The 20,274-nt window shown below is 37.1% G+C and overlaps 1 long non-coding RNA gene across 1 annotated transcript in view; it reads left to right on the forward strand.

Annotated features, from left to right (window-relative positions):
- Positions 1 to 956: 956 nt before the first annotated feature.
- LOC132369702 (uncharacterized) overlaps positions 957 to 20,274 on the forward strand; it is a 42,726-nt gene continuing 23,408 nt past the window's right edge. The window contains exons 1-2 of the long non-coding RNA XR_009504463.1: positions 957 to 1,219; positions 15,798 to 15,928. This is a non-coding gene — a long non-coding RNA (uncharacterized LOC132369702). The remainder of the gene's footprint in view (positions 1,220 to 15,797; positions 15,929 to 20,274) is intronic.

A 20,274-nucleotide genomic window follows, 5' to 3' on the forward strand; every position in this document is an offset into this window, starting at 1 on the left:
TAAGCTATAAAGACATCCTACAGTAATTTAATAATGCAGGGTTAGTAATGAACCAGACCCTCAGACCTTTTCAGAATGAAAAGATCATTCCACTAGGAAAAGTATCCCAACCAGCAAAAAAGCTGGGTGACTGCAAAGGGAATATTGGGTTGAGTAGTCACAGAAAAGTACTAACTACTGCCCTATATCTACATGCAAATGTGACTGCTTTAATAGCTGTGTAATTTTCTTCCTTGATTTCTTGTCTATATTTAAATATGTCAACTAATTCCTCCCTCATCTTCTTTCCTTACTAGCTAGCAGAAGAAGTTCTATTGTTGATTACCCCCCATAATTTGGTTTTTAAGTTAAAGGATCTCAAGTGTAATTGTGACTAATCTATTCAAGGAATGAATATCACTGCGATATATGCATGGACTTATGGACCATTGGAGTTCCCCTTTATGGGAGGAAATGCAGTTATATCCATTTTTTCAACGGATAGTAGCATTATGTTAGGCACGGATATAATGTTGCTTTTTCTAGAAATGAACTTTGAGGACTAATGTATATAAAGCCACCTATATCCATTTAAAGTGTACAATTTGATCCATTTTGGCAGTTGTATCACCCATGAAACTATAATCATATACCCACTAACCAATATTTTTTAAAAGTTTAATCACAACAAAAGTATTTTTCATACCCATTTGCAGTTCATCTCTCCCTCTGTCCACAAGTGGAGAAACCACTGGTTTGCTGTTGGTTGGTATACTTTAGTTTGCCTTTTCTAGAATCTTATATATGTAACCGGTGGACCCGCCCGCTCGCAAACGAGCCTCTCCACCCGTGCAGCGCGGGACGGGAAAAGCACGGGGAGGGAGGCGACCGGGAGTTGGCACCTGGCGCGCGCGCGCGCGCGGACGGGTGCGTGCGTGCGTGCGCGCGCGCGCGAGGGCGCCGCCGTCCCGGGCGGCCCGTCGGGTCGGTGGTCCTCCGCAGCGGGGGAGGAGAGCGAGAAGGGGTTGGCCCGAAAGGGGTCGCGTTGGGAGGGCGGCTCCTCGCCTCCCTCACCGTACCCGCCCGTCTGCCCCTCCCGCGCCTCCCCCCGGGGCAACACCGTCCCCCGGTATGGCCGCCCGAGGCGACCCCCGCCCGTCACCACGCCGCGTACCCGTGACCGTCATGGTGATCTCCCAGCGCGTCTCTCCCGCTCGACCTCCCCGCCACGTCCCTCAAGGTTTGGGTCCGAGGGTTCCGAGGGGGCCGAGCCCCCCCCCCCACGCGCCTCCGTCTCCGGCGCCGGTCACGCCCCCCCGTTCGCGACCGCCCCCCGCGCAGAGCCTCCGGTGCGTCTCGGGATGGGTGGCGTGGCGGTGGTGGCTCCCCGTGGGGCCGCTCGCCCGTCCGTCGCCTTCCCGCCGCCGGCCCTGGACCGGTTCCCTCCCGGTCGTCGGTCCTCCGCTCCGGGCCCTCCGCCCCCTTGCCGGGCGCCTCTGCCTGTCCTCCGAGCCCGGGGCCTCTCCTCCGTCATCCGTCCGGCTCGCTCTCGCTCTTTCGCGCCCACCCCCGTGTGCCCCCTGCCCGCTCGCCCCCCCCGCCCCCGCTTCCCGTCGAAGTCTCCCTTACGCCCTCGGTGGCGAGAAGGGGGCCCGGGACTCGGGTGCGGGACAAGGGCCCCGGTGGGGGGGTTGGGGTTAAGGAGAAAAGAGCGGGCGCGAACGGGGGAGGTCTCCGCCCGGTTTCGGGGACATGGTGGGGGCGTCGTCGGGCGGTGGCAGTGGTGTCTCGTGTGGCGGTCGGCCCGGCGCCCGGCCGGGGCCCCGCGTCACGGGCCGGTAGCGCCGAGGCCCGCGTGTTGCGGGCGGCCGCGGGCGGAGAGCGTGTTGGTGGGTGTCGGGGCGGCGGCGAGCGTGGGGCGCTCCGTTCCCTCGCCTCGCCCGCCTCCCCCTCTCCAGGTACCTAGCGCCTCTCGGCGCGGTGGTTTAAAGACCCATGGCGGGTCGCCCGTCCGCCTTGGGGTTGGGGCGGTCGGGCCCGCGGGGAGTCGGGAGGACCCTCCCTTCTCCCCCAGACTCCGCTTTCCCCGCCCCCCCGCCACGGGGCCGGGGTGCCGCGCGCCACTGATCCTCCCCGCCGCGGCCGGCGGGAGGGGGCTACCCGACGGCCGTGGTGCGGGCAGGGGCCGTGGGCCGCGCGCGTGCGCGCCCCGCGTCCCTGGGGGGGGGGCGGGGGTGAGTTGGGAACCCCCGGGCGCCTGTAAGAAAAAGAGAAAAAAGAAGAAAAAAGAGAAAAAAAATATATATATATACGTAACCATTTAATATGTAATTTGTGTCTAGTTTCTTTCACTCAGCATAATTTTTAGATTTATCCATGTTGCTGCATCAGTAGTTTGTAGTTTTTATTTCTGAGTAGCATTCCATTGTCTGGGTACAACTCAATATGTTTATCTATTGACCTGTTGATGGACATTTGGGTTGGTTCCCATTATTCAGCTATTGTGAATAAATCTATCAATATATTCATGTGATTCTTTATACAGACATGTATTTTCATTTCTCTTGTTCACTACCCAGGAGTAAAATGTCTCTTTTATATGGTAGATTTGTGTTAAACTTCTGAATAAACTGTCAGCCAGTTTTCCAAAGTGATTGTCTTATTTTACAAGTGTGAACACTCATTCGCACAAGCACTGAGTGTTCCAGTTATTCCACGTCATCATCAACACCTGGTGTAGTCAGGTTTTTCTCTTTTCTTTTTGTATTTTTTTCTTTTTCTTTTCCTCGTTTCTTTTCCTTTTTTCTTTTTCTTTTTTTTTTTCTTGTTATTTTAATGCATGTGAAATTGTATCTCATCATTATTTTATGGTTTTAATCCCTATTTTTCTAATGATGAAAGATGCTCATTTTTTTCCTTTGCTATTTCTATACCTATTGCAATGAAGTATTTATTCCAATCCTGTGCCCATTCTGGTATCAGGATATTTTTGTTTTTATTATGGACTTGTTAGTATTCTTTATATATTCAAGATACTAGTTCTCTGTCCCATATGTGTATTGAGAATATTTTCTTACTTTCTGTGGCTTCCATGTTTCCTTAATGGTGTCTTTTGAACATCAAAGGTTTTTAACTTTTTCAAGTCTAATTTTATTCAATTTTTTAATGCTTAATGCCTATTTCAAGACTGCTGAAATGTTTTCTGTTTTCTTTTAGATGTTTAATAGTTTTACCTTTTATCTTTAGGTCTCTTATCCATTTTGAATTATATTTTGTTTATGGTGTGAGGTATTAGTTGTATCTTCATGTTTATTCAATATGCTTTCTAGCTTTTCTAGCAAATTTATAGAAGAAAATTTGAAATCTTTGTTAAAAGCTAATACGTGAGAATCTACTTCTGAGTTCTCTGTTGTGTTTCAGTTATGTATATTTTTGGCATTATCACACTCTCTTGATTATTCTAATTTAAAAATATTTAATCAAATCAGGTAGGTTAAGTCCTCCAACTATGGTCTTCTTTTAAAGGTCACTTTGGATATTCTTGGTCATTTACATTTCAGTATAAATTTTAGAACCAATTTTTCAGATAGTATTTAAGAAAAAAAATACTGAAATTTTGGCTGAGATTGCATTGAATATCCATATCAGTTTGAAAATAAGTGACATTTTATATAATGTTGAGTCCTATTCCATAGACAAAGTGTATATCTATTTATTTATGTATTTTTAAGTTTCTTTCAGCAATATCCTGCAGTTTTTAGTGACAAGATTTGTCATGTGCTTTGTTAAATTTATTTATAAATATTTTATGGAATTTAAAATGTTATTTTGTTTCACACTTATTTTTTTTAATTCTGTCTTCTATTGCTTACTGCTACTCTGCAAAATGCAATTAATATTTTTATATTAACATGTATCCTGTGACCTTGCTATATTCACATATTAATTGTAGAAATAGCTTTGTGTATTCCTGAAGATTTTCTTCTGAGATGATCATGCTGTCTGAAATAGAAATAATTACTTTATTCTCTGCACTCTGCATACCCTTTATTTGTATCTTGCCCCATGGAAATGCCAAAGACCTCCCGAACAATGTAGAATACATGTGGTAAAATCAATATGGGATAAATGTGGTAGAAGCAGGCATCCTTTTACTGTTATTTTTACTGGTTTGTTTTTTTGGATATTATATATGAATGAAATAAAATACATGAATTTGAAGTATCCAAATCAGTAGATTGTATGAGGTATCATTAGTTGAACCTCGGTACCATCTCAGAACTTCTAAGCTTTTCTCCATACCTCAGATAAAAGGATTTTCCAGGCTTCCCCATCAGCAGGTAATCTGGTTAGATTTCACTAGTGATGGACGTTATACAAAATTGGAAAGGCAGTGTTATGGACTGTACATTTGTATCCTCTGAAACTTCATATAATTAGGTCCTAACACCAAATGTGGAGATGGGAACCCTGGGAGTTAATTAGGGTTGATAAAGTCATGAGGGTGTGGCGCTCATTATGGGATTGGTGGATATATTAGAAGATGAAGAGAGATTGATTTCTTTCTCTCTTTCTCTGGATGTGAGGACACAAAGAGAAGGCAAGCCAGAAGAGGGCTCTTAGGAGGAACTGAAATGACTAGCACCTTGATCTTGAACTTCACAGCCCCAAGAACTATGAGAAATAAATGTCTGTTGTTCAAGGCAACCGATCTATAGCATTTTGTTATAACAGTCCAAACTGACTAAGACAGACAGCAACTAGAGAACTGGAGAAAACAGTATTTGCTGGAAGCTACTCTAAGCAGGTAGCTGAAATCATTGTTGACTTTCAGCAGCTCCAAAACAATGAAAATCAGCTCTTTTGAACTTCAGGCAGGTGGAATCCTTGCGGTGGCACCCCTGACTCTCTGCATTATCAAGCTTCCTGAAAACTGCTTTGTCCTCCTTTGTTCTCTCAGCCTTCACATTGGTTAAGTTTCTTTTTACCCATATTAAATCTCTTCTTACTCAAAATATCTATGGGATTTAAATTTTCCTTACTCACTGATACACTTCCACACATAAAAGGTACCTGGGAAGTTCATTCTCTTGCATCAAGCAGACAACTTCCTAAATAATGGACATGGTGTAATGATAAGGAGACATGAGTCACTTCAACAGACTCACACTTGGACATAAATGGAATGACTCACCTCATCATCCCTTGTTGAATAGGATTTCTCTTTTCATTGTTAGGGGTGGACATGAGAAGGAAGAGGCATTTCTAGTCTTCTATCATTCATTAATACAATGTTTACACGTAAGAAAAGCTAATTTACAAATTAGTTTACAAATAGCTATCTTATGAATTACTTTTTAGAACATGTTCTTTTGGTAATATTGAAATAGTCTTTTTAATTACTATATAACACTTTGTAATAGAATATATTATGGACAGTTGAGTGAGCACTAATACAAGCCAGTCTTTCAGGCACTCTTAATTCTACATTTGCTGTCAGATTACTCTCCTTAAATTAGTTCTAATTATGGTATTGCTCAGCCTCCCAAACCTTAGTTGGATTCCATTCTATACACACACACACACACACACACACCCCTTACACACAAAACATCCAACTACTTACCCTGATTAATAAGGTGCTCTGGAATGATGATTGATCTAACAGGTTTGCATTTTTACATTTTGCACCCCTATTCATATACTCCCAGTTGAAAGAATGACTAGCAATTCTCCTAATACTCTACTCTTCTCTAACTTTGGGCTCGATCATGCTGTCCTTCATCATGAAATAATTATGTTTCAATTCTATGTGTGAAAATTTCACTTGTTATTTTTATTCTAGCTTAAAAGCCTTCACATTTCCCCTATTTTCTCTAAGATGAGTTATCTTTCTTTCCTCTGAATTCTCACAGTCATTTATCTCTGCCTCAGAGAGCAATTCCTGGTTTGTATCTTTAACTTTTTTTCTCTATATAGGTAAGGGGATGTTAAATTTGAAGGCTTCCTGTTATCCAGGCTCAGCTAAGACTCTATAGTTGAAATCAAATAGAGATACTACATCATCTATGCATAAATTTCTATGAGGTGAGACCCCAAAATTTGTCCATCTCCTTTTTGCCCATTACTAATCTTAAGGAGACTGATCAGAGAACTTGGGAGTGGTAAATTTTCTCAAGAGTTGTTAAGGATTTATTCATAATCTCTCTTCTACCTATAGTGGTGAGAAACATAAAGCACAGGGAGATCCTTGCCAGGTCTCACTCTTGGTTTTATGTTTGAAGAATTTTGCTAGTTCTGGTGCTGACAAGTGACTAGAATTATACATAGAGAAGGAACTATTGAAAGAACCTGACATATACACCCTGTATTTTTTGGATCCTGAACTCTTGATACTAACTCCAGACTAAAGAAATCTGAAGGAGAGTGGCTGGCTGGATCCACCCTGATGGGAGGGTGGATAGAGAGGGCTACAACAAGAAGAAGTTGTATTTTCCACTGTTGACAGGTGAAGATGAATGCTTTCTCCTGAATCAAGTGGGATTTCAGAAGATAGGTTTGAGTGGGCTTCAAAAGACCTCACTCAAGAGGTCTTCCTTCAGGAAGAGAGGCATCCTCAGTGTATCCCAGAGGAACAAAACAATTGGATATACATATATCTATATAGAGAGAGATAGATATAGATATAGATACAGATATAGATATAGATAGATGGATAAATAATGTGATTTAAGATATTGGCTCATATGATTGTGGAGGCTGGGCATTTCCAGCATTTGCTGGGTGAGGTGCATCAATAATCCAGAGACCCAGGAGAGCCAGTGGGTGTAGTTCCAGTCTGAGAATCTGAGTCCAAAGACCTGTGATGCAGAAGAGTTGATGGTGTAGGTCCAGTCTAAAAGCTGACAGGTTCAAGATCAGGAAGAGTCAATGATTCAGTTCCAGTATGAAGGTGGGACAAAGTCAAAGTGCTAGTTCAAAAACCATTATTCAGGAATAATTATCTCTTACTTGGGGAAAAGTCAGCCCTTTTGTGATATTGAAGCCTTCAACTGATTGGATGAGACCCACCCACATCAGGGAGGGTAATCTGCTTTACTCAGTTTACTGATTCAAAAGTTAATCTCAATCAAAACCACCCTCACAGAAACATCCAGAATAATGTTTGACCAAATAACTAGTCACCCCACCATCTAGTCAAGCTGACACATAAAATTAACAAGCACACTCAGTAAGCAGAGATAAAGGTTTACTCCTGGATGCTGATATTGACTGGTCAAAGGGTGGGACATGGAGCATGCCTCACATTCTTCAGGTCAGAGAGATCTCTCAGGAAACCCTAAAGCATGCAATCGGTAAAAGGGCAAGCATTTGAACATCTAGTACATTCAGAGGGCACCAGCACTAAATCATAAGTTTAGAGTCAAGTAAGAATTGCTTTCCTTATTTCCTAAATGCCCGCTCCTGCAATTGTGCAAGAACCAGGGGCAGCATTGTTCTGCTGCTTTTCAATATGACTGAGACCCTAGTTGGAAAAAAGTAGGCTTTGAATCAGAGAAGAAAAGGAAATATTACTAACAGGCTGGATTTGTCGCTTTAGTCACTGAATAATCAGACAGTTGAATTACAAAATGAATCTCAGGGCTATGAAAGATCCATTATTTCCTGCTTTTTATCCAATTTAATTCAATTTATTGAATAATCATGGTATATATTAGTATTTTCTTCTACTATATGCTTCTTAGTAACGATATTCATTACACCTCCATGTTCATCTTGTAATAGGTAAATTATCCTATATATTAGAAATACAGAAGCCTAAGTATAAGAAGAGACTTATGGAAGACAAAAAAGAATAACAGTTCCAAACTTTTGCTGTTGCAAGATCCTCTTATCATCCTTAAGATACATCCACCTTAGAAGATAAATTGTTATAGCTTGCTCTTATTTACCCTTGTTACTAAGACTACATAATGATAGCTGAGGCAGAACCGCCTCATATTGACTCTCTCTCTATAAGGATGCTCTTAAATGAGGTCTGTGATTATCTTTACTGAATACTAGGCATTTATCAGGACATTGGCGATACAAAATTAACTCCTGATTTCAAGGATGATGTATGGGAGCTGGCTATGTAAAGAAATAATTATAGTAAAGACCGATAGTAATCAAATAAAGCATAATTAGTAATCAAATAGCACAATATCGTATGAATTCTATTACAGTTATTCGAGCTGCATAACAAACCACTCCAAAAGTTAGTGGCTAAAACATTTATTTTGCTGATGAATGTACAATCTGAGCAGGGTTTGTTAATGACAGCTCTCTGGCTCCACTCAGCATTATATAGTGGCTGGATTCATCTGAAGGTGTCTGGTCTGGGAACACTCAAGCAGCTGGGGACTGGAACAATGGGGGCCTCTCAGTCATCTTTCTTTATCTCTGTGTGGTCTCTGTATATAATCTCTCCAGCATGGACACTTAAGCAATGGCAAATTTCTTCTGTATAGACTCAGGATTCCTAAGATACATGTCACCTAAGATACAAGCCAGGTAAAAGCTGGTCACCCTTTATGACCCTGCCTCAGAAGTCATGCAATGTCACTTCACTATAATCAGCTTCCTGGGTATGTAAGATTACAGACCACATCTCACAATGGATGAGTGTTAATGTTACATTGTATAATATCATTTACATGTGGAATCTAGAAAAATGGTACAGATGAACTTATTTGCAAAGCAGAAACAGAGTCACAGATGTAGAAAACAGACTTATGGTTACCAACGGGGGAAGCGAGGGTGGGATGAATTGGGAGATTGGGATTGGCATATATACACTACTATATATAAAATGGATAACTAATGAGAACCTACTTATAGCACAGGGAACTCTACTCAAAGCTCTGTGGTGACCTAAATGGGAAGGAAATCTAAAAAAGAGTAGATAGATGTATATGTATAACTGATTCACTTTGCTGTACAGCAGAAACTAACACAACATTGTAAAGCAAATATATTCCAATAAAAATTAATAAAAAAAGAAAGTAACTAACCAAGAGCAGAATATTTGGAATTTTGAAGATGCTTTTCAAAATGAACCATACATTCATAACTTTAAAAAAAAAAAAAAAAAAGAACACATCAACTGGGGCATTTCATTTGGAAAATTCAGTCAGCCATAGGTGCACAGAAAAGGAGGACCTATTTCAGACTGGAGAAGTCAAGGAAGTCTTCCAGCAGGGGGAGTCAGAAATCCAGTACAAGAACCACCTGACTCTCCCTGCCTCTAGAGTCTGTCCACCAATCAATCCATTCTTCACATTACATTCCAAACAAATAATCTAAAATGCAAATTGGATGTCATCCCCATGTCTAACACCAAGCATTTATTTCCAAATTTAAAGAACCTATACCAGCACTGTCATATAGAACTTACTGTGATAACAGAAATATTCTCTGTGCTGTACATTACAGTAGCCAGTAGCTTAATTCTGCCTATTGAAACTTTAAAATGTGACTATTGCAACTGAAGAACTGAATATTTAATTTTATTTAAGTTAATTTTAATTAAATTTAAACACTACATGTAGCCAGTGGTTAACATTTTGAATAGCACAGGCATTCTGTGAAAAACTCCAGAGTCCTTAAATTTATATTTTAAAATCCTTGTAACATCATGATGCTGTTATTATTATTCTCTTTTAAGGGCAAGAAAAGAGGTTAAAGAGAAATATTTTCTACTTAAGATGGTAGAGCATGCCTTGTAATCTGAAGATGATATTTTTACCTAGGTCAATGCAAGTACTGAGAAATTCTATGTGCAACATTCAGTGTTAACTCGAGGAAAAACTTTTACCGGGATCTGCTTTACTGACATTCTTTTCTGTAATGTGATATTTTACAACCTCACATACTCTAAGAGGTTGACCAACCATGGGGAAAAAAATCAAGGTTGTGCTCTAATTCTCTTTGAACTATTGATGATATCTAAAAGTGTTTAAAGTCATCCCTACAAAACTTTCTAAGCGATCATATTGTTCATAATCCAGAGATTTTGCATAATTTGTTATACTTGTGTAGTTGGTCTTAGGAGCAATGCAATTTTAAGCATTGTTAGTTCTCTTTAGATTAACTCCTCTAAACAAGGTAGTGAAACAGTCCCTTTAACAGACCTTTAACAATATGGTGATTTATAGATCCATTGTATTGCACAAACTTAGAATTTTTCTCAAAATGAAAATATTTAGCCAAATATTTTTGACAGAATGCTAAAATTTCATATATATTGCATGAATTGTGATACATACGTAAGAAAGACAATAACATTTATCACACCACCTTAAATTAACAAAACTGAAGATACCAAATTGGTAAAAAGGTCATATGTTAAGAATGGACCTGGAAGAGATCTGAGTGGTCTCTTTTACATACTTATATAGTCTATTTTGGGTCCATGTAATCTGATCCACACACTAGTCATCTTCTTTTCAACTCAAGATTTCCTTTTACATTTTCTAGATGAAAAATGAAACTTGGCAGTTAAGATGAAAAGGAGCAATTAAATTCTGTTTATTCTGTGAGTTGTAATTCACAGTTCTTGCTGATTAGCAAAGAGCAATATTTGAAAAGTTGACTGTTTTGATATTTGTTTGCTACACTTAGGATAATAACTTTCCCACACATGTGGCTAACTGTGAATGCAAAGCACCAATTTTTATAGGAGAGAGATATCCCAGCAAGGGCCATACACCTAAATATTCTAATCTAAATTTCCCTGCCATTTCCTATTCATTGAGAATTTCTTGTAGGATGGAAAGTGAACCTACTGTGAGGTCAGGCCAGTGCTTCAGCAGACTGGGTCCTCCAAGTGCTGTGTTAGCTGGAGCACACTGTTGAGAGGCAGAGCATAAAGGGAGAATGTCCTGGCCGGTGTTGGTGTTGGTGTATGGGACTGGATATTTGGCTCTCCCTGCTGCATCCAGACTGATATGAAAGGAAATAGAAAAATGGAATTGGGGGACTACACACTATTTAGTTCTGTATTCTTCCCACCTTTTTTTTTTTTTCAGTTCACAAAACTGAGTAAATATTGTATTGAATGACACAAACAAATATTTGGTTCAACTCTGCCCTCAAGTCAGTGAATTATCTCACACAAGTCATTTCACTTGGAGTCTTCTATTCTGGATTTGTAATTAATGCCTGAATTATTGTCTTGTCTCAAGAAATAAATGGGTAATGCAATTGAAATCACTTGTTACTCCAACATAGTGCTTCTCAAACTTTAGTGAGCACCAGAATCACCTGGAGAACTTGTGAAAGCAGTGCTTTCAAGCGTTGTACCAACATAAAGACAGCCAACAACTTCAACTGATATCCTTCTATCTCACAGGAAAAGTAACCCTTACCAATCTGCATTCAGTAAACAATTTTCATTAAGAATAAAACAAAGATAGATTAGGTTTTTCTAAATTGGGTCACATCAAACAATACTTTATAGTATTAGTGCAGGTAGTTATATAACCATTCTTATATCACTTGATAAAAATGATTTGAGTTTATGTTATATAACTCTTGATTATTAAATAGCCAAAGATTCTTTTTTTCTTTAAGAAATTTAAGGAAATAACTAAATGATCTGTTTCTAGACTTTAAAAGAAATCAGGGTAGTAGGTCGAATAGTGTTTCCCCAAAATTCATGCCTACCCTAAATCTGAGAATATAACCATATTTACACAGGATATTTGCAGATGTAACTAAAAATTGAAATGAAGTCATACTAGATTAGGGAGGGCCCCGAATCCAATGAAAATGCCCTTATAAGAGACAGAAAAGGACAGATGGAGAGAGGAGGCAATGAATGCAAAGATTAGAGTGTCTACAGGCCAAGAGATGCTAAGGATTGACAACAATCATCAAAATCCAGGAGAAAGGTAAGAGGTAGTTTCTCTCTCAGAAAGAATCAACCCTGTCAGCACCTTGATTTTGGATTCCTGGTCTACTGAACTGTGAGAGAATAAATTTCTGTTGTGTTAAGCCACAACGTTTTAGGTAATTAGTTACAGCAGCCCTAGAAAATTAATACCTAATAGTAGGTATAAAAACAGACATATGAGTAGCTTAAAATGTTTAACTTCTATTTTATTTTATCAAGTAGTTTGTTACATGTAGAAATTCTCAACAATGTTTTTGAATTCCCCTGAAAATAGGCAGTGCTTTCACTGGTCATTATCTGGTCCCTAAAAGGCCTCCTAGTTCTCTGCATTCAGTTTCCATTGTCACTTCTGACTTCTTGTAACTTTTCGGTTGACTTTCATTTTCCACTTTGACCTTCCGGTCCTCCTAACAGTATTTGCCCTATCACTACTCTTCCAACAACAAGGTTATGCAGGAACTGTCTTTCTTTTTTCCTCTTCCATGGTAAGCACAGATAGAGCTTTCTATCTCAAATAGCTGGCACTAGTGCTGAGTAACTCTTGTGGTTTCCATCTCTGCCCAAGCATGAAAATAAGTCTGCACGAAGACATTAGTAGGCTGAGTAGTTTGTTAAAAAACAGCCAAACAATAAAACTATACATACATATACATATACATGTGTGCATCTCCTACATTCAGAAAAACATTTTCACAGTATGCCTGTTTTAACTTTATTGTTATGATATTTTGCTTTTCAAAGGTCCAATCAGTTCCTCAGCACAGCTGCTCCCAGGAAGAGAATAAAAAAGAGGAGGTTTTAATATATGCTAATTGTCATGGTGCTGGTTTAGTCTGAGCTACAAAATAGGCAATATTACAATTCTCAACTGCTCTACTAAATAGCAATTACTGAACACTTTAATTTCATATCAAAACTGTCCTTCCTGGTGGACTGTCAATACAGAGTCCCATCTGTATCCATCAGAAATGTGTGATTTATTCTATTTTAATTAGTTTATAAATAATTCATAAAAGAATATGCCAGCTTACCAAGACCTGAAAACTGAATTCCTATAACTTTAGATTTACCATTTGCCTTTTCCCTTATAATTTTTCCATCCCTTTAAGGAATGAATGACTATTTAAAGAGTTTACTGTATTTTCAATTTAATCTCCATTTAACTTTGTGATTATGAGTCAGAGCAATTAATGTACTGATATTTTTCTGAATTGGTTATAATAAGTGAACTTTATCAGAGAATCATCAATAGAGCAGAAGCTGCATTATGTTATTTGGGCATATTTAGGCCACTGTTCCAATGTTTAAAACACCTCAAAGATCCCAATTTATTCATTAAGTAGTACATGCATTTTTTTGCTCTTTAAATATATATGTGTGTGTGTGTGTATATATATATATATATATATATATATATATATATATATATATATATATTAGGAGCTTCAGACATGTTTCACATATGGCACTCAAGTTGCCTACATTCTAGTGCAGAAATTCTAAAATGTCATTTGTGAGTTAAATACCACACACAAACTTGTTTGTTTTACCTGCACAGTATTTTCCTTTGTTTTTTAAGTTTGCGTTATGTTTTATTACATAATTTAACAATTAACAGTTTTCACATAATAATTTAGAATTCTGACTTCTCTTGATAAATCAAAATATCCTAGACACTGAAACTTGCTGTAAGTTACTGTTGACTTATCAAATGTGCACTGATATTTTGTTCACACTATTATCTGTGAGCATAATTACTATTACCTACAAGAATAGTTGGAAAGCAATTACATTTGTGATGAATTTTTAATGTTCCATCTTGTCTAGGTTTAACTTTGCTTTCTGGAATTCTCTTCCCTGTATTTTCCAATTAGGGTAGACTACAAGAGAGATTTCTCTGTAGGAGATTTGGAGAGCAGAAGTGAAGCAGCAGCCATTCTGTAGCTCACCTGTTGACTCATTGGTGTGAATCAGCAGCTGGGGGCAATTGTTCTACCTTCTTCTGGATCCTCTTTAGCTTCTCCATATCCTGGGTCAGGTTTGTGTTTAGCTTTGTGACAGAGTCCCAGCTTCTTCAGAATACCTGTTTCACCAAGGTCAGAGGCAGCAATACCTTATCAAAGTTTCAGTCCATCTTTGTGAGCTCCAGCTTATACTTATGGGTTCCTGCTTGCTCCCCACTTTACGTTAGTTTTACCTTCCTTATTTCTTGCCCTGTGGACTTCAAGCTCCAGCACCATGTCGGAAGATAGCAGCCTTGAAAAGACTAGTTAATAAGCTCCCACAATTAAGTTCAAATCTATAGGTGGATAGATACTTAAAAGATATCTTATATAAGATACTAAGATAAAGTACTTATAAGATATTTGTGAGATACTAAGATACTTCAGTAATCTACACAAATTGCTACTCAAATTTGTTCTGCAAAAACTGGCAATAGTCCATGAACTGTTACTGGTCTATGTTGAAATTGTATGATGTGTATTTATTCTATAATAATGATACTTTGAAAATTTGAAAGCTTGTACTTTATCTTTTGTATTTTGGTTTTTTAGGGGCAATATTTTTCTACAAAATTCAAAATACTTGTGTTCTGCAAATGTATCAGGCTACAATGGATTGAGAAACAAACAAACTAATTACAGATAGCCTGGTTTTCATCACAGATAACCTGGCAAGCACTGATCTAAATGATGTTTACTTGCCCTTGTAGGCATATGAGGTTGTTAACTCTACTGTATTAGTAAAGATACAATGTATAACAAATCATGATAATAGAAGGCAGTATGTTAAGAAGTGACATCTGAGTCATAGCAGTCCTTCTGCCTTGACTGATAATAAAATCCTTCATAGAAGGGTCATGATTTGAGTTTGATAGTATTTGAAAAGGTAGCTTTGACAACCAGGCAGCTTCTCAACATTTCAATATACAAATATAAATATAATTTAAATAAATATTTAAATATAAATATTTTATATATATATATATATTTTTTTTTCTCCAGTTAGTGTGGTCATTTTTTTCATTATGGTTTCTTCTTCCTTTTCATCTTGAGTACATGAATTCTTTTGATAAATGATGGAGTATAGTTCAGCTTTATTCTAGAGCACCGTCCGCATAAGTCTATGAAACTATGATAATAAGGTCATTTTATTGCAATCAGCTAAATTCACTCCAATCTATAAATAGGCAGGTAATGAGTATTTAACTCTATAGCCAGTTCTATTTCTTCAATAATGGACTTAGAAATAGTAACAGTTATGTCTAGAGTTAAGAATATATCTGCCATAGATGTGGAAGAAATGAATGGTAGTACATGCGCTTAGTGTTTGCTTTCTCTGATATCCATGGTACCTGTATTGGAAAAAAATCTATAACAACTTTTTTGACTGTCTAACCCCAAACAACCTTCTGAAATTTTCTAAACCGTAGTTTGTCATGTTTTCTCTAAATCATCTGTTTTCAGTAGCCATATTCAGCAAAAGCTGACTGGTCAAAAATATAGGCAATGGTCTATGGTTATTTTATCATTTGAAAAGTAAAGGACTCATCTAGATGATCTCTTGAACTACTTTGCATCTGTAAGATCTGTGATTGATTGTTTTAATCATTCATTTTTCTAAAGCATTTATAGTCAGTCTAAAAACAGCTAGAAAAGTAGAGATTTCTATTCATGATATTATAGACAAGTAAGACAAGAATGAGACCTTACAGTATATTTGAATACAATTAAAAGCTGTTTAGATGTTGCTAAGCCAAGTAATTGTTTAAATTTAGAGATGCTAAGATCATATTAAGAATTTGAATGGAATGTACCACTTGGTGAAATATAGTGGTCATAAGTTAGTTTGTTCATTTCAACAGTTTTTCTCTTTCCTTTAGATCTCCCTCCTCCACTTATGGAACTGTCAGTCATATAGGCTTGACTCCAACTTCCACAGGAGTGAACATAGAACAAAAGCTGGGCTAACCAACACTCTCCAGGGAAAATTTTCTTGAGTGATTAGAAAAAGGTAAAAAAAAAAAAAAAAAAAAAAAGCATTCCCTTTTCTATATGATTGATGGCTTTGAGGATAATGCATTCTTGCATTCACAGAGAGATAATATACTTAAGAATAAAGCCAATAGAGAAGATATCAGAGCCAGCCAGAAAAGGGGAAAGACTATTTTCACTGACATTTTGGATTTACCCATACTTGAGGTCTTGGACTTTTTAATTAGGATGCAAGGCAATAAATTTCCTATTTCACTCAAGCTAAGTTTTGTATTCCTCTTGCTTGCAACCAAGGTATCTTAACATAGTAGATAGCCCAGAATATCACTTTATATTCTTAAGAGTTGGAACAATGGTGTATATATCTTTTAATATATAATAGGCCGTAAATGCGAAACTAATAAAAGATTAAGAATCTTTAAGTGTGTACATGCATCCATGCGCTTGTGTTTTTTTTTAATATAGTTGATTTCTTTTCTCATATTGTTGTGATAAGAAAAGATGCTTGAAATGATTTGTTTTCTTAAATTTATTGGGACTTGTTTTGTGGCCTAGCATATGATCTATCCTGGAGAATGTTCAATGTGAACTTGAAAAGAATATGTATTCTGCTGTTTTGGATGGAATGTTTTATATATATATATATATATATACATTAATATTAACATATTAATATTAATTAATATAATACTATATATATCATATACATTATATATATGTATGCAATATGCTATTAAATAACCAATGGATCACTGAAAAAAAAATCAAAGAAGAAATCAAAAACACCTGGAAACAAATGAGAATGAAAATGCAAATACAAAATCTAAGGGACACAGAAAAGCAGTTGTAAGAGAGAAATTTATAGCAATACAAGCTTACCACAGGGAATAAGAAAAATCTCAAATAAATAAACTAAACACCTAAAGGAACTAGAAAAATAAGAACAAACAAAACCCAAATTTAGTAGAAAGAAAGAATGCATAAAGATCAGAGCAGACATAAATGAAATAGAGACTTAAAAAAATAGAAAAATCAGTGAAACTAAGAGTTGGTTCTCTGAAAAGATAAACAAAAGTAATAAACCTTTTGACAGAACCATCAAGAAAAAAAGAGAGAGGGCCTAGAACAGTAAAATCAGAAAAGAAAAAGTTAAAACCAACACCACAGAATTGCAAAGGATCATAAAAGATTGCTATGAACATTATATGCATATAAAATGGACAACTCAGAAGAAATGGACAACTTCCTAGGAATGTACAATCTTCTGACTTAACCATGAAGAGATAGAAAATATGAACAGAACAATTACCAGTAATGAAATTGAATCAATGGTAAGATAACTCCCCCAAAACAAAAGTCTGGAGCAAGATGGCCTCAAGATAAATTCTCCCAAACATTTAAAGAAGAGTTAACACCTATTCTTCTCAAACTATTCCCAAAAATTGCAGAGAAAAAATACTTCTAATCTCATTCTATGAGTTCAGCATCACCCTGATACTAAAATCAGATTAAAATATCAAATGCAAAAAAAAAAAAAATTACAGGCCAATATCACTGATGAACATGGATGCAAAAATCCCCACCAAAATATTAGCAAAGCAAATTCAACAATACAAAGTGTCATACACCATGATCAAGTGGGATTTATCCCAAGGGTGCAAAGATGGTTCAGTATCTACATATCAAACAATGTGATAGACCATATTAACAAACTGAAGAATAAAAACCATATTATCATCTCAGTTACTTCAGAAAAAAAGCTTTTAACAAAATTCGACATCCATTTGTGATAAAATCTCCAGAAAGTGGGAGTAGAAAGAATATACCTCAACATAATAAAGACCATATGTGATAAGCCCACAGCTAGTATCATACTAAACAGTCAAAATCTGAAAGTATTTCCTGTAAGGTCAGGAACAAGACAAGGATGCCCACTGTCACCACTTTTATTCAATGTAGTACTGGAAATCCTAGCTTCAGCAATCAGACAAAAATAAAATATAATATATCCAAATTGGAAAAGAAGTATAAATGTTACTTTGTGCAGATGGCCTGATACTATACATAGAAAATCCTCAAGATGCCACAAAAAAACTACTAGAAATCATCAATAAATTCAGTAAAGATACAGGATACAAAATTAATATAAAGAAATCTGTTGCATTTATAGAGTTACAACAAACTATTAGAAATAGAGTTTAAGAAAACAATCACAGTGTCTCACAGTATCAAAATAGGCATACTAGAGAAATAGAAAATCCTTAATAGCAGAGCGAACATGAAGAGATTCAAAAGCACAGGTGCACATTCTCCCATTATTTCACAAAAAAGGAGTCTGAACCTGGTATTTCTGGGCCAGCAATGTGGGTCTGCATTCCAATGGAGGAGTTTGTCCCCTGTTTTTCTTTCTTATTATAGATCCAACATGACAGTGCAGATTTGTCTGTAGTATAATACAGTGTTTGGTATCAGCTGGATTTTATAGGCCAGGTGCCCGTAGGAGTTATCTAGAAATTTCAGTTAGCAAGCATCTAGAGACCTGAGGGCCCTTGGGGTTTTGCAGTGCCTTCTGATGAGGTAGGTTTGTGCTTGGGAATGGGGACCCCCAAGTATCAGGGAAACTGAGCTTGGATATAGTATTTCCTGCTGCTAGGAAGAAAAGATTTCTTTTCCTCTTCAAGTCTGTTTGGGCAACTCAAAAGAGCTCCAAGAATCATTCTCAGACACTTCTGCTTGTTTTTCCACAACTTCCTGAGCAAAGCATATCATTATTTAATTATTGTGATGATAACGATTAAAGCCCACACTGAAGCCTCGCCGCACCATTATGAATGGTTTTTTTCTGTAGTAATAGATATAGGTTAAAATCATGGCATAACAAGGATGCCTTTGATTCTATTGGTAACTACCTTGGATAACATTCATGATAAACTAACATTAAATGGGCTGTTCATTTTGAATTTTCATTATGTAAAGAGGATCCAAGTATACTAATTTTAACGCATCTGAGCTTATATCCAAGTTGACAATACTTTTTCATACTGAATTTTCTAAGCAGAATTGAAGTCTCAGGCTAACCTTCTTTTTATATACATGGATGTCTGGTATTAATTCCTTCACTCTGTATTTACCAGATGCTCCAGATATGTGCCTGACAATGTGAGTAGGAATGGGAAAACAAAGAATACATATGCCCTGTGTTACATATTATTAGAATTCTAAGCAGCCTGTATTTTGGAACACCCAAATATATGTTCAAGTTTCAGCATTTTGAAGATTATTCACATTTTGAAGGAGATCAATCACAGAATTGCACTTAATTTTTGTTTTTATTCACATGACTGTACTTCAATAAAAAGTTGATTTTAGAGCTGAATATAAGCAAAGTAATGTTACTGACCAGTATTTTTATGATTCTGGATTTTACCCAAAGCAGACATATTTCAGTTTAATACAATGTTTGAAGAATTATATTAACGTTTTGTTTAAAAAGGCTTTCATGGATTGTTATTGTAATACCTGTGACTATGCAAATATAAAGCACTGACAATATTCAAATGTTCAACTAGGGGCTTAACATATATAAAATAATAAATTCTGAATGAAAATATGTAAGAAAAACCAGACACATCAGAAGCTATGAATAAAACATGAAATAATAATATACAACAATTCATTGACAGTAATGGAAATTTTTATACGTCTACTGTGAATGAAACTTTTATGATGACATCAGAATATCTTTTCATGTTTCATCTGTAAACATGCTATGAAATTAAAGTTCTATCTGAAAGCTAAGCATAACTACTTAGTTTTTCAGCAGTGGAATGACATTATTACATTGGTGTTAGAATAGTCAGTCTACAGTCAGGGTAATGATTTATGGAGGGGAGGAGCAGAAAGGACTGTACTGGTCCAAAAACTCTCTTTTCTCCCACTCAACAGCTAATTTGCTAAAACGTATATTTTGTCATTATTCTACGAACATAAGACAATGTGTTGGGGTTACTCCTAACACTGGTATGGAAGTTTTGCCCAGAGAGTATGTAGTTTAGGCTTTGTAGGCCATGGTGTTTCTCTCCCAACTATTCAACTGTCATTACGGTGCAAAAGTGGCTGTGGACAATTATGTAAATGAATGTGCATGCTGTATTCCAATGAAATTATTAACTCAGACAGGCATCTTTCCTAAGGACCATAGTTTGTCAACCCTTGGTGTAGAAATCCCTTTTAGTCAAAAGCCACTGGGTAACTACCGTGATATGCACATCCTTTTGTCCTGATATACACAATGTGCTTAGAGAAGATATGTGATGTTCATCATGAGTTATCAACTATTTCAATTCTATAATGCTAGCAATATGC

The sequence above is a fragment of the Balaenoptera ricei genome, chromosome 8 (genome assembly GCF_028023285.1).
Source record: "Balaenoptera ricei isolate mBalRic1 chromosome 8, mBalRic1.hap2, whole genome shotgun sequence".
Lineage (NCBI taxonomy): Eukaryota > Metazoa > Chordata > Mammalia > Artiodactyla > Balaenopteridae > Balaenoptera > Balaenoptera ricei.